The sequence below is a fragment of the Pseudophryne corroboree genome, chromosome 8, assembly GCF_028390025.1.
Source record: "Pseudophryne corroboree isolate aPseCor3 chromosome 8, aPseCor3.hap2, whole genome shotgun sequence".
Lineage (NCBI taxonomy): Eukaryota > Metazoa > Chordata > Amphibia > Anura > Myobatrachidae > Pseudophryne > Pseudophryne corroboree.
Genome location: NC_086451.1, coordinates 195451172 through 195466596, shown reverse-complemented (window position 1 = coordinate 195466596; position 15425 = coordinate 195451172). Strand labels below are relative to the sequence as shown.

Below are 15425 nucleotides of genomic sequence, written 5' to 3'. Positions count from 1 at the left end.
TCAGCATTTTACACCATGCCTAACTGTCAGAGTCCTGTATGAGGAAAACCTATATCCGGCCATCTCTGCTCCGACCCAGTTGTGGTTCCTCTTCCCGACCATCGGAAGAACCCCCGAGTTCACAACACTCCCAACCCAGGTCAGTGACAGTATACTCAGGCCCCATGGACCCGGGGGGATTGGAACCCAGAGGCAAGCGCCATCCAGAACCTGGTTTCCCGAGTTCAGAGTCAGGAGGCGGCACAGAGCCAGGTGATGCATTATCTCCAGGAATTATCCGGCTGGCTGGATCAAATTCAGGCTTCCCTGGCTTCAGTAGTTCCGGCTCCAGCTCCAGTACCCGCTCCAGTGGTTGTCCCTAGTAATGTTCAATCCTTGTCTGGAACCAGGTCACGCCTTCAGCTCCCCACTCCCTCTCGCTATAACGGGAATCCAAAGAATTGCCGTGGTTTTCTCAACCAGTGCGAGGTACATTTTGAACTTCTCTCACACAACTTCCCTACGGATCGGTCCAAGGTGGCGTACATTATTTCCTTGCTTGAAGGTTCAGCGTTGGATTGGGTGTCTCCGTTATGGGAGCGATCTGACCCTTTGGTTTCCAGTTACACCAATTTCATTGCGTCATTCCGAAGGATCTTTGATGAGCCTGGCAGAACGACCGCTGTTTCTACAGACTTGCTCCGTGTCCGACAAGGCTCCCGTTCAGTGGGACAGTATGTGATTCATTTCCAGACCATAGCCTCAGAACTGCGCTGGAATAATGAGGCTCTCCGGGCCGCTTTTTGGAACGGGCTCTCTGATCGTCTAAAGGACGAACAGATCACTAGGGATCTGCCAGATTCCTTAGAACAGTTGATCTTAATCTGTGTAAAGGTGGATCTTCGCATGCAGGAATGAGGTGGCGAACGTAGTCGGTCAGATCGATCCAGATTCCAGTGTCTCCCGTCTAAGCAAACGGTTACCCCAAGTTCAGACGAACCCATGCAAATTAATCGATCTCGGCTGTCCCCAGAAGACCTCTACTGTGGATCCGCGGATCATTTTTTCAAGTTTTGCAAGTCCTGTCCGGGAAACGGCAGTCCTAGCTTGTTCCGGAGGAGTCGAGTTAGGGGTTACATCTAAACCTTCTCCGACAGTGGACTGTTTACTCTCCGTGTCTCTGTTTTCTGAGTCAATAGCCAAACCTGTTAAGGCTCTGCTGGACTCTGGGGCTGCGGGGAATTTTTTTTCCCTTTCTTGTGTCCAGAATCTGGGTTTACAGTTACGGTCTGTCAAACGACCTATTACGTTGACTGCCATCAATGGTGCCCAAATTTCTAATGGTCTTATTTCAAGTCGCACAGTGCCGATCAAGCTGCAGGTTGGAGCTCTGCATCAAGAGCATCTGGAGTTCCTAGTGATTCGGGAGATGCCCCACGATCTGGTTCTTGGTCTTCCTTGGCTTAAAATTCACAACCCTCACGTCGACTGGAAGTCGTCACAAATAATATCCTGGAGTCCATTTTGTCATTCTAATTGTCTCACTCCTGTCTACCTGCTCCGTGTATCTTCCAAGTCGGATGAAGAGCTCATTACGGAGGCCTATCGGGAGTTCACAGACGTGTTTTTGGAACAGGCGGCCGATCAGTTACCACCTCATAGACCCTGGGACTGTCCCATTGAGCTCATCCCAGGGAAAATGCCACCTCGGGGACGCACTTATCCCTTATCATTACCCGAGACCCAAGCTATGTCGGACTATATCAAGTCTAATCTGCTGAAAGGAATCATTCGCCCCTCTACCTCCCCGGCGGGAGCAGGTTTCTTTTTTGTGAAGAAGAAGGATGGAGGGTTGAGACCATGTATTGACTATCGTGGCCTAAATGATATCACCATTAAGAACAAATATCCTTTGCCACTCATCACAGAGCTATTTGATAGGGTTCACGGAGTCCATGTCTTCACCAAGCTCGACTTAAGGGGAGCCTATAATTTGATACGTATCCGACAGGGGGACGAATGGAAGACGGCCTTCAATACCCGGGACGGGCATTACGACTATCTGTAAGGCCGTTTGGCCTCAGCAATGCCCCTGCCGTCTTCCAGGGATTTGTTAATGAAATCTTCCGAGATATGTTATACCTAAGTGTAGTGGAGGCGGGAGATTCAAAACCAGACGCCGGGCAGAGCCCCGGCGCCTGAGTATCGTCTCTTTTTCCTGAAGTGGATGCCAGTGCTCCTGTACGCAGTGTGTCTCCCTGCAGCTGTACTCCAGTGCTTCCAGCATTTCAGGGTGCCTTTCTGCAGCAAAGTTTCCAGCGTTCCCAGCAACTGGTGTGTTCCTCTGCAGTGCCGTCACCAGTGCTCCCTGGATTCAGCATGACCTGCGGGCTGAATAAACTTTAGTGTTTCCAGTCATCAGTGTCTTTCACCATCGCTCACAAGTTCTTCAATCATCAGTGTCTTTAAACATCGCTCACAAATTCTTCAGTCTTTCACCATCACTCACAAGTTCTTCATTCATCTGTGTCTTAAACATCGCTCACAAATTCTTCAGTGTCTTTCACCATTGCTCACAAGTTCTTCATTCATCAGTGTCTTTAAACATCGCTCACAAGTTCTTCATTCCTCAGTGTCTTTAAACATCGCTCACAAGTTCTTCAGTAGCCTTGGACACCGCCCATAAGTTCCCTTTCTTCTGTGTCACTGTATTGCTCCCTTCCCATAATAAAGTTCTTCAGCATTTTACACCAAGCCTAACTGTCAGAGTCCTGTATGAGGAAAACCTATATCCGGCCATCTCTGCTCCGACCCAGCTGTGGTTCCTCTTCTCGACCATCGGAAGAACCCCCGAGTTCACAACACTCCCAACCCAGGTCAGTGACACCCCCATAGTGGCGGAAAATGGGGACGTGGTATTAACATGAAGCCACAGCCCTTCACCGAGGCCACACACCCTTTTCAGGAAGTCCCGCTACCTACCTCCACAAAGTTGGTAGGTATGCAGATGTAAACAGTGATTTGTGTAAACAGCACAGGTGCAGATGCAAATTTCCATCCTGTTCTTTGTTTGATGCAACTTGCCCAGATCTGTCTTTCTGTGACATAGGGCATTTCAGAGTGGGAAGTGGGCGGTGACAATGCGATTGTATATAACCACCCTGACTTGTGAGAGTGTCATTGCAGTGTCACGGGCAACTGCGTGTACCACGAGACCATTGCAATTCTGAAGTAATGCCTGTTGCTATACACCAATCATTATACACAGGTCTGATATACAGATGTGTCCTCATACAGTTCCTCAAATCGCATCTTGGACATGCTAAGCATTTTTCTGTGTCACATAAATAAAACTTGGAGTGACAAAACTACTTTGTTATATTGCAGTTGGACAATTTATTGTGCTACATTTGTATATCTGTGTGCGACTACGTCTGAGTCTGTATATGAAGTGCCGTGATGCAGTCGCTGCGGTTTTTTCTCATGCCAAGTTCCGTTGTGCTTCACCCGTGACTTTGTATGCGTTTAAAACTAAGAGGCTCATTTAGCAACGAGTGCTAAAACTTGTTGTGAATGATAAATCTCATTGCGTATGATAAATTGTACCCCAGCCAATCAGCTCCTAACTGTCATGTGTTTGAAAAATGACAGTTGGAAGTCGTTTGGCTGGAGCACAATTTATCATATGCAATGGGATGTATCATTCGCAACTAGTTTTATATCTTTTATTGATAAATGGGCCCCTAATTCCTTTGTGGTTAGAGTCAAAGCCCACCATCTCTAGTATACTTTGTGGCTGATTCAGAGATGGACACTAGACAAAACATTGGGCACAAGCGTCTGTTTTACTACAACACAAAACACATGCATCTGAGATGCAATGCCCATGCTTCCCTGTGGCTATTCCAGAAATGCATAGAGATCCATTTTTTATTCCCATAAGCATTCCCGGATAGTAACATGGGGTGGTTGGCATCAGTGGGTGTGTCCATGGGGCATGTCTTTTGACGCAGTTATACTGACACCAGCAAGGTTGCTCAGAAGTCCAATGGAGTGGCCGATGTCTGACCAATGCTGCTGGTGGACCAGAGTAAATGTACACACCATCGGATGCCTTAGAACTATGGGGGTAATTCAGAGTTGATCGCAGCAGCAAATTTGTTAGCAGCTGGGCAAAACCATGTGCCTTGCAGGTGGGGCAGATGTAACGTGCAGAGAGAGTTAGATTTGGGTGGGTTATTTTGTTTCTGTGCAGGGTAAATACTGGCTGCTTTATTTTTACACTGCAATTTAGATTTCAGTTTGAACACTCCCCACCCAAATATAACTCTCTCTGCACATGTTATATCTGCCCCCTCTGCAGTGCACATGGTTTTGCCCAACTGCTAACAAATTTGCTGCTGCGATCAACTCTGAATTAGGCCCTATGAACAGCCCAGTTGCTTAACCAATGGAGTACAGCTGATTACTACTTCAGGGGAGTGGGGTGTCATACAGCTCACCAGCGGGAGACTGTATGCAGGATACCGAGAGTGGTGCAGGAATATACAGCAAAGTGGTATACAGCTGTGTATAACTGCGTCACGCAAAGCCGGCGCTAACCGCTCAGCAGATCCTGCAAAGCAGGAAGGCGCCGGACCGAAGAGGCGCTCTCCCTGCTCTGCACTGTAGCCTGCTGTTGCTAGCGGCAGCGTGAAGAGCGGCTCTTGTTCACTTCCCTCCTGCTTCCTCCCTCCTCTTTCCAATCATACCCCTCCTTCCCTGCACCATCACCAGCGGCGCCAGCAGCTTGAAGTGCGTTGCCTCCACGGAGGAAATCTCATCTGCTGCTGCGCCTGCCTCTCCTCTCACAGACGTCCTATAGCTGCTGCGTCCACACCATTTACTGTAAGTACAAGTAGTATCCACGGGTCTGGGACTCAGGGTCGACAACAAAAAGGTCGACACACCTTAGGTTGACGCCAATTGGTCGACACACCTTAGGTCGACATGGACAAAAGGTCGACATGGACAAAAGGTCGACAGACAGGAACAAGGTCGACATGGAAAAAGGTCGACATGAGTTTTTTATGTTTTTTTGGTGTCGTTTTCTTCGTAGAGTGACCGGGAACCCCAATTAGTGCACTGCGTCCCCTCGCATGGCTCGCTTCGCTCGCTATGCTTCGGGCATGGTGCCTTCGCTCCGCTACCGCTTCGCTCGGCACAGATTACCGTTCCAATCGTAGTCCACGTGGATCGTTAAGTTTGAAAAGGTTCCAAAAAAGAAAAAAATCGTGAAAAACTCATGTCAACCTTTTTCTATGTCGACCTTGTTCCCGTCGACCTTTTGTCCATGTCGACCCTTTGCCCATGTCGACCTAAAGTGTGTCGACCAATTGGCGTCGACATAAGGTGTGTCGACCTTTTTGCTGTCGACCTGGAGTCCGGATACCGTATCCACTTGGCAGCGCTGTGCTGCTGTTATTATTAACTCCCTGACTCTGCCCCCCTCTCCTGCTGCACCGCCCCGGGCTGACCTATCTGCAGGTACCCTCAGCAAGTCTAAGTACAGCTGGACATGGAGCACATTGCTGGCTACCACCCAGAGCCGGATTAAGGGGGTGGCACAAGGGACATATACCACAGGCCCTACATTTTATAAGGCCCCCTTGCTGGATCTGCTCCCACCTAGCTCTAGCACGGGATGATAGAGCTAACACAGCAGCAGTAGCTGGGCAGAGGGAGAAGAGAGACCTCCTGGCCAATCATAGAGAGTCCCCGCCCCCTGCAAAGCACTGCTGGGAAGAAGATTGGTGGCGTGCATGTGGGCCGAGAGCTCTGCAGGGTGAGAGCAGAGGCAGCAGAGCCAGCCAGCCCACAGCAAAGTAACATTGGACAGAGGGGGAGCAAAGTACTACCACGTTCCACAGTCACATACACACGCTGCTGGGGAGAGAGAGGAAACCTCTGTTCCAGCACTGCAAGTAAGTGGCTGCTTTACCTGCTGCTGCCTAGGAACATCACACTGCCCACTGCTGCTGCTTCCAGTTATCATGTCCTTCTATTCACACACACACACACACACACACACACACACACACACACACACACACACACACACACACACACACACACACACACACACAATGTTGTGTGTACTTTACATGTGACTGTAAGTTGGTGGATGCTCTAACCCTCCCTCCCATGCTAGATTTAAGTGGCCTAAGGGACCTTTTACGTCAGGGGGAGGAGCCACGGCACAAGGGGGAGGAGCTAGACCAGCAGGATAGTTCCTCTGCTATCCACGCCACCAACTATTACCTTTAGTAATCAGATGCAAGCGGAGCGAGCCACCAAGCCCGAAGCGTGGTGAGTGTACATTTTGGGTACCCAGTTCAGCTGTGGCTCCTCCCCCTGGTGATGTGCCTCCGCCCCCTGGTGACGTCAGAGGTCCCTTACCCCACTCCGATTTAGAACTATCTATTGCCTAACCTTAACCCTCCCTCTCCTCAACCTATTCCTTAACCCTCCCTTCCCTCAGCCTAATCCTAACCCCGTCCTCGCTGCCTAACCCTCCCTCTCCTCAGCCTATTCCCTAACAATCCCTTCAGCCTATTCCCTAACCCTAACCCTCCCTCCCCGCAGCCTATTCCCTAACCCTCCCTCTCCTCAGCCTATTCCCTAACAATCCCCTCCGCCTATTCCCTAACCCTCCCTCTCCTCAGCCTATTCCCTAACCCAAACCCTCCCACCCCTCAGCCTATTCCCTAACCCTCCCTCCTCTCAGCCTATTCCCTAACTCAAACCCTCCCACCCCTCAGCCTATTCCCTAACCCTCCCTCCCCACAGCCTATTCCCTAACCCTCCCACCCCTCAGCCTATTCCCTAACCCTCCCTCCCCTCAGCCTATTCCCTAACCCTCCCTCCCCTCAGCCTATTCCCTAACCCTCCCTCCCCTCAGCCTATTCCCTAACCCTCCCTCCCCTCAGCCTATTCCCTAACCCAAACCCTCCCTCCCCTCAGCCTATTCCCTAACCCAAACCCTCCCTCCCCTCAGCCTATTCCCTAACCCAAACCCTCCCTCCCCTCAGCCTATTCCCTAACCCAAACCCTCCCTCCCCTCAACCTATTCCCTAACCCAAACCCTCCCTCCCCTCAGCCTATTCCCTAACCCAAACCCTCCCTCCCCTCAGCCTATTCCCTAACCCTAACCCTCCCTCCCCTCAGCCTATTCCCTAACCCAAACCTTCCCTCCCCTCAGCCTATTCCCTAACCCAAACCTTCCCTCCCCTCAGCCTATTCCCTAACCCAAACCCTCCCTCCCCTCAGCCTATTCCCTAACCCTAACCCTCCCTCCCCACAGCCTATTCCCTAACCCTCCCACCCCTCAGCCTATTCCCTAACCCTCCCTCCCCACAGCCTATTCCCTAACCCTCCCTCCCCACAGCCTATTCCCTAATCCTCCCTCCCCTCAGACTATTCCCTAACCCTCCCTCCCCACAGCCTATTCCCTAATCCTCCCACCCCTCAGCCTATTCCCTAACCCTCCCTCCCCTCAGCCTATTCCCTAACCCTCCCTCCCCTCAGCCTATTTCCTAACCCTCCCTCCCCTCAGCCTATTCCCTAACCCTCCCTCCCCTCAGCCTATTCCCTAACCCTCCCACCCCTCAGCCTATTCCCTAATCCGCCCACCCCTCAGCCTATTCCCTAACCCTCCCTCCCCTCAGCCTATTCCCTAACCCTCCCTCCCCTCAGCCTATTCCCTAACCCTCCCACCCCTCAGCCTATTCCCTAACCCTCCCACCCCTCAGCCTATTCCCGAACCCTCCCACCCCTCAGCCTATTCCCTAATCCGCCCACCCCTCAGCCTATTCCCTAACCCTCCCACCCCTCAGCCTATTCCCTAACCCTCCCACCCCTCAGCCTATTCTCTAATCCGCCCACCCCTCAGCCTATTCCCTAACCCTCCCTCCCCTCAGCCTATTCCCTAACCCAACTGAAAAAGAAATTAAATAAAAATCTAGGCGCAGACTATCAATGGGGACCTCCTATGTAACAGTTCTCCACTATTCTGAATACACTGCAGCCTCAAAAAGGAGATCACTGATTCTCCAAAAAAGTTTTTCCAAGTACACAAAGTAATTGAAGCGCTGCGTAGTCAGAATATCTATTTTATGAATTTATTATCACATACAAACAATTATACATACAACATAAAAAATTGTACACACGGCCGGTGCTAAAATTGATAAAAAACCAAGTAACCTTGGTATCAATTCATAATACACAATCCAAGGCTCTTAGTATCCAATACCATCAAATTATCTCAGCTCCAAGTGATGTTCATGGAACAATCGATAAATAATTAGTAAACCACTGAAATATATATTAGTAATTGATTAGTATGTGTCCTTAATAATACTGATGGAATATTGATGAAATAAATCAGCAATTGATTAGTATGAGTCTTTAGTGAATTAATTAGTAATAAACAACTATTTTCAATCAGAGCTCTGTCCACAGCTGTTAGTAAGATTTTATCAAATGCAAAACTGGTTGCTTTAAACACGGCTCCATCCACAGCTGTTAGTAGAATTATACATGCATTGCTGGATGTTTAATTGTTGAAATAGCCAGTGATATCCATGCTAAGAATTGCAATAATATATTAAGATCACAGTTGATACTTCTCCTATGTCCTGAAGTTGTTATGCAAAGAAGACACCCATAACTGAGCATACCGCCATTTAGCATCAGGAGAAGTTCACTCTAATCCGGGCATTAAAACCTCTGTTAGCTTACTATTTAGTTGTCTCCCCCATGCACGTGCAGCTGGTGCTGGATAAGCTTCCTTCTCGGGGTTCCGCCGCACCAGAGGTCCGCTCGTTTAATGTCCCGTTTGAGTGTGATCGGGTACCGGATCCGTGCAAAATCAATCTCAATGCGTTTCCCCGCCTTTAGAATCGGCGGCTTCCTACTACTCCTGAGGAAGCCGCCGATTCTAAAGGCGGGGAAACGCGTTGAGATTGATTTTGCACGGATCCGGTACCCGATCACACTCAAACGGGACATTAAACGAGCGGACCTCTGGTGCGGCGGAACCCCGAGAAGGAAGCTTATCCAGCACCAGCTGCAGGTGCATGGGGGAGACAACTAAATAGTAAGCCGGCAGAGGTGTTAATGCCCGGATTAGAGTGAACTTCTCCTAATGCTAAATGGCGGTATGCTCAGTTATGGGTGTCTTCTTTGTATAACAACTTCAGGACATAGGAGAAGTATCAACTGTGATCTTAATATATTATTGCAATTCTTAGCATGGATATCACTGGCTATTTCAACAATTAAACATCCAGCAATGCATGTATAATTCTACTAACAGCTGTGGATGGAGCCGTGTTTAAAGCAACCAGTTTTGCATTTGATAAAATCTTACTAACAGCTGTGGACAGAGCTCTGATTGAAAATAGTTGTTGATTATTAATTAATTCACTAAAGACTCATACTAATCAATTGCTGATTTATTTCATCAATATTCCATCAGTATTATTAAGGACACATACTAATCAATTACTAATATATATTTCAGTGGTTTACTAATTATTTATCGATTGTTCCATGAACATCACTTGGAGCTGAGATAATTTGATGGTATTGGATACTAAGATCTTAGGATTGTGTATTATGAATTGATACCGAGGTTACTTGGTTTTTTATCAATTTTAGCACCGGCCGTGTGTACAATTTTTTTATGTTGTATGTATAATTGTTTGTATGTGATAATAAATTCATAAAATAGATATTCTGACTACGCAGCGCTTCAATTACTTTGTGTACTATTCCCTAACCCTCCCACCCCTCAGCCTATTCCCTAACCCTAACATTCCCTCCCCTCAGCCTATTCCCTAACCCTAACCCACCCACCCCTCAGCCTATTCCCTAACCCTCCCTCCCCTCAGCCTATTCCCTAACCCTCCCTCCCCTCAGCCTATTCCTTAACCCTAACCCTCCCACCCCTCAGCCTATTCCCTAACCCTCCCTCCCCTCAGCCTATTCCTTAACCCTAACTTCCCACCCACCCCTCAGCCTATTCCCTAACCCTCCCTCCCCTCAGCCTATTCCTTAACCCTAACTTCCCACCCACCCCCCACAACCTAACTCTCCCCAGCATACTTAGGATCTGGATGCTAGCAGTCTGTTAGGGTCTCCTGCCCTGTGCTGCCACATCGTCATGGCAACCGGGAGACAAGTGCTAGCGGAGTGACCTGAGCGCAGCTGATACTCCGGTTCGGGTCTTTTGCTGTGCATTGGTTATAGGCTCTGTGCATGGCAGGGGATCCGGTGCTGGTTTTTGTGCTCACAGTCTGTGAGGTCTGAGTGGGGCGTGGACAGCACCTGCTTTATAAGGCCTCTTCTCAGGGTAAGCAGATGCTGCTGAATCTTTGTTGGTTAGTCAGTTTCTGAAAGTTAGCCAGTACTGTGTAGCTTTGTATTTGTTTGTTGCTTACTGCAAATAGGCCTGGGGATTTGGTATTACACTCTGCCAATCCAGACCTAGCAGTAAGACTGGAGTCAGTCGTTTAGCTTGCTGGGGTTCTGTTACTACTCTGTGAACTTAGCAAGTTTGCGGCTGTATTCTAAGACTTGCCTGTCTAATCCTGTCTCACTGTGCTAGGTGTCAGGGGTCAGTTTAGTGGCAGTAAGCTGAACCTGTGCACTGCAAGTGAGAATTAGGATTGTGGAGACTCTCCTTGTGTCTATCATTCCATCTCTGACCAAGGAGTTTACTGCCACACCCGTTGGTAACCCTTTAGGGTTTTGCTGTTGCCCTTAGCAACAGCATTTCGGGTTCTCTACGTATTAAAACACAACATCTTGCTTTTCCCATCTGAGCAGTTCTAATACAAGGGAGATACCCAGTTCCTTAGCCTCTGGGCTTCTCTGTTCACTTTGTGTGTATTTTGTTAACCTATCACCTTCTGTGTACGTTATGTCATATTCCCCAGTCTGTCTGTAAGTCCATTTGTTTTGCATAACAGTTCAAACACCAGTACATTCCTGCAGGCACTGGAGTGCATAACAGTCCTGACACCAGTACTTTCCTGCAGGCACTGGTGTGCATAACATATTCAGCAGCCTAATACTCCTGTTGAAATTTTGTGGGAATATGGAGCATACCCCTCAAAATACGTTGCAACAGGTGGTCGATCAGGTGCAGGTCCTGACTCGACAATTTAATGATTTGTCCATTAAAATGCACACCTCCCAGGCTGCTGGCGGAGCTCCCGCAGCAGCAGCACCTGCAGGGGTTAAGGAGCCGAAAGTAAATCTCCCGGATCGTTTTTCTGGAGATCGCTCGCAGTTCTTTTGTTTCAAGGAGAGCTGCAAGCTATACTTCCGGCTTAGGCCTCAGTCTTCTGGGTCGGAGATTCAGCGGGTGGGCATAGTGATTTCCTTGCTACAAGGAGACCCACAGGTCTGGGCATATGGGTTGCAGCCTGACTGTCCGTCGCTTAAAAGTGTTGATGCTTTTTTTACGGCACTGGGCATGTTGTATGATGACCCTGACAAGACGGCCTCAGCCGAGGCTCAGATTTCGATCCTTAAGCAAGGGCGAAGGCCAGTTGAGGTTTACTGTACGGAGTTTCGGAGGTTGGCCCATGATACCCAGTGGAATGACCCAGCCCTGAGACACCAGTACCGAAGAGGTCTTTCTAACCAGATAAAGGACCAACTGGTACAATATCCCTTGCCTGATAGCTTGGATCAGCTCATGCAGTTATCCATCCGGGTGGATAGACGGCTGAGAGAGCGTAGGCTTGAAAGGGAGACTGAGATTTCCTTCCTTCCCAAGGGAACCTCAGACTCTGAGGAATTTTCAGAGGAGCCTATGCAGATTGGGGCTACCCGCCTCTCCTCGCGTGAGAAGACGCGGAGGAGACAGCAGGGGTTGTGTTTGTACTGTGGGAATAAAGGTCATGTGGTAGTATCATGCCCAGAAAAGCCGGAAAACTTCAGGGCCTGAGGGTGATGGGAAATATCCTGTCAGGCCAGAAGTCAGAATTTCCCAAGAAGACTTTTATCATTCCGGTGACCTTGAAGATCCTCGGTCAAACTGTCAAGACTGAGGCCTTTGTGGACAGTGGGGCCGACGGGGTTTTTATGGACCGCCAATTCGCCCTGAAACACTCTGTTCCCTTAGTACCCTTGGCATCGGAAATTGAGATTTGTGGGTTAAACGGGGAACCATTATCCCAAGGTAAAATTACCTCTTGCACTAGCCAGATTTCTTTGTTTATTGGAGCCACACACTCTGAAAAATTGTCCTTTTATGTGACTGTCTGTACTTTTGCCCCATTGGTGTTGGGGTTACCCTGGTTAAGGGCCCACAATCCTCAATTTGACTGGGTCTCTGGGGAGATTCTTAGTTGGGGTACTGATTGTTTCAGGAGTTGCTTGAGCCTTCCAGTCAGGCTCTCGCAGCTAAGTTTGCCAGGATTGCCAGGGTGTTATGCAGATTTTGCGGACGTGTTCTCCAAAAAAGTTGCAGAGGTACTACCTCCCCATCGCCCCTATGACTGTGCCATTGATTTGTTGCCAAATGCTAAGCTTCCCAAGAGCAGGTTGTACTCCCTGTCACGTCCTGAGACTCAGGCTATGGCAGAGTACATTCAGGAGAACTTGGCTAAGGGATTTATCAGACCTTCACAGTCTCCAGTTGGGTCGGGGTTCTTCTTCGTGGGTAAAAAGGACGGTTCGTTGCGACCCTGCATCGACTTCAGGGAATTGAACCGTATCACGATTAAAAACTCATACCCACTGCCTCTCATTTCGGTCTTGTTTGACCAGCTTCGTACTGCCACCATTTTTTTGAAGATTGACCTACGCGGTGCGTACAATCTAATCCGAATAAGAGAGGGGGATGAATGGAAGACTGCCTTTAATACCCACTCAGGGCATTATGAATATTTGGTGATGCCTTTTGGGCTCTGTAATGCCCCGGCAGTCTTCCAGGATTTCATGAATGATGTGCTCAGGGAATATTTGGATAGATTCTTAGTTGTATACTTAGATGACATCCTAATCTTCTCCCATTCCCTGGAGGAACATCGGAAGCATGTACGCTTAGTCCTCCAGAAACTCAGAGACCACCGGCTTGGGGCGAAGCTGGAGAAGTGCGAATTTGAAGTTCAGCAAATCGCATTTCTAGGATATATTATCTCCCCAGAAGGTTTCCAAATGGAGGGTTCCAAGGTACAGGCAGTCCTGGATTGGGTGCAGCCCACTAGTTTGAAGGCGCTTCAGCGTTTCCTGGGCTTTGCGAATTTTTATAGACGATTTATCGCTGGATTTTCGTCTATAGTGGCGCCCTTGGTGGCACTCACTAAGAAAGGGGCGGATGTTGCTCACTGGTCTTGTGAGGCTAAAGCGGCTTTTGCCCGTCTCAAAAGGGCATTTGTTTCGGCCAAGGTGCTGCGACACCCAGATCCAGAGCGTACTTTTGTGGTGGAGGTGGATGCCTCTGAGATGGGTATTGGGGCAGTGCTTTCTCAGATGGGAGTGTCTGATAATCGCCTTCATCCCTGTGCTTACTTTTCCCGTAAATTTTAGCCTGCCGAGATGAATTATGACGTGGGTAACCGGGAATTGTTGGCTATTAAGGATGCACTCGAGGAGTGGAGACACTGGCTTGAGGGGGGTAAGTTTGTGGTCTCAATTCTCACTGACCATAAGAATCTGGCATATTTAGAGTCAGCGAAGCGTCTCAATGCCAGGCAGGCACGATGGGCTTTGTTTTTTGCTCGCTTTAATTTTTTGATAACATATCGCCCTGGGTCAAAAAACATCAAGGCTGATGCGCTCTCGCGGAGTTTTGCTCCAATCCAGGAGACCACCGAGGAGCCGTTGCCCATTGTTTCCCCATCATGTATTAAAGAGGGCATTACCCAGGACCTCTTATCATTAGTCCTTAGAGCACAGGAGCAGGCTCCTCCAGACCTTCCGGTAGGTCTTTTTTTTGTGCCTCCTAGGTTAAGACAGCGAGTGTTCCTGGAATTCCATGCCAAGAAGTCTGCAGGTCACCCGGGTATTGCCAGAACTCGGGAGTTGCTATCTAGGGCGGTGTGGTGGCCCTCGGTGGCTAAGGATGTGGATCAGTGGGTTCGGGCATGTGACATCTGTGCCCGAAATAAGACTCCTAGAGGGGTTCCGGTTGGCCCATTACATCCACTCTCTATCCCATCTAAGCCATGGACCCACATTTCAATGGATTTTGTGGTGGACTTGCCCAAATCCTCGGGGATGACAGCCATCTGGGTTGTCGTTGACAGGTTTTCGAAGATGGCGCACTTCGTTCCACTGGTTGGGCTGCCATCGGCCAGACGCCTGTCTGAATTATTTATGCTGCATGTTGTGCGTCTCCACGGGTTGCCACTTGATGTGGTCTCTGACCGCGGATCCCAGTTTGTGGCCAAATTCTGGAGGGCATTTTGTTCCGATCTCCAGATTTCTGTCAGCTTGTCGTCGGGCTACCATCCGCAGTCTAATGGGCAGACTGAAAGGGTGAACCAGTCCTTGGAGCAGTTCCTCAGGTGTTATGTCTCCAAGTGTCAGACTGACTGGGTTGCTCATCTGTCCATGGCAGAGTTTGCCTATAACAACGCGGCTCACTCTGCTACAGGGATCTCTCCATTCCTTTGTGTGTATGGGCATCATCCTAAGGCCAATTCTTTTGACCCCCTGGACTCCACGCCTGGTGGTTCCTCTGTGGTTTCGGTCCTTAGAGGTATTTGGCGGAAAGTGAAGAAAGCCCTTGTGTCTGTGTCATTAGTGACCAAAAGGGTTTTTGATAAGCGGAAAAGACCCTGCAGCTTCAAATTAGGAGACTTCGTCTGGTTGTCTACCAAGAATTTGAAGTTGAGACAGCCATCTCATAAGTTAGGCCCCCGGTTCATCGGCCCTTATAAGATCACCAGGGTTATCAATCCGGTGGCATTTCAGTTAGATCTGCCCCGTTCTTTGGGTATCAATAAAACCTTTCATTGTTCCCTTTTAAAACGGGCGATTAGTAATCCTTCTTCCAGTGGAAGACCTTCCCCTCTTCTGATACGTGGCCAGAGGGAGTTTGTTGTTGAAAGGATTCTTGACTCCAAGGTGGTTCGGGGTCGGCTGTCATTTTTGGTGCACTGGAAGGGGTATGGCCCGGAGGAGCGGTCGTGGGTGCGCAGTTGTGATCTTCATGCCCCCAGACTGATACGCTCTTTCTTCTCGCAGTTCCCCGATAAACCCGGTGGTAGGGGTTCTTTGACCCCTCGTCAGAGGGGGGTACTGTTAGGGTCTCCTGCCCTGTGCTGCCACATCGTCATGGCAACCGGGAGACAAGTGCTAGCGGAGTGACCTGAGCGCAGCTGATACTCCGGTTCGGGTCTTTTGCTGTGCAGTGGTTATAGGCTCTGTGCATGGCAGGGGAT

At 49.2% G+C, this 15425-nt stretch overlaps 1 protein-coding gene and 1 long non-coding RNA gene across 2 annotated transcripts in view; one reads left to right on the top strand and one right to left on the bottom strand.

Annotated features, from left to right (window-relative positions):
• The window catches only part of LOC134948804 (TSC22 domain family protein 3-like), a 229594-nt gene that overhangs the window by 125465 nt on the left and 88704 nt on the right, over positions 1–15425 (bottom strand). The window lies entirely within an intron of this gene.
• LOC134948805 (uncharacterized) overlaps positions 5665–15425 on the top strand; it is a 153327-nt gene continuing 143566 nt past the window's right edge. The window contains exon 1 of the long non-coding RNA XR_010183028.1: positions 5665–5942. This is a non-coding gene — a long non-coding RNA (uncharacterized LOC134948805). The remainder of the gene's footprint in view (positions 5943–15425) is intronic.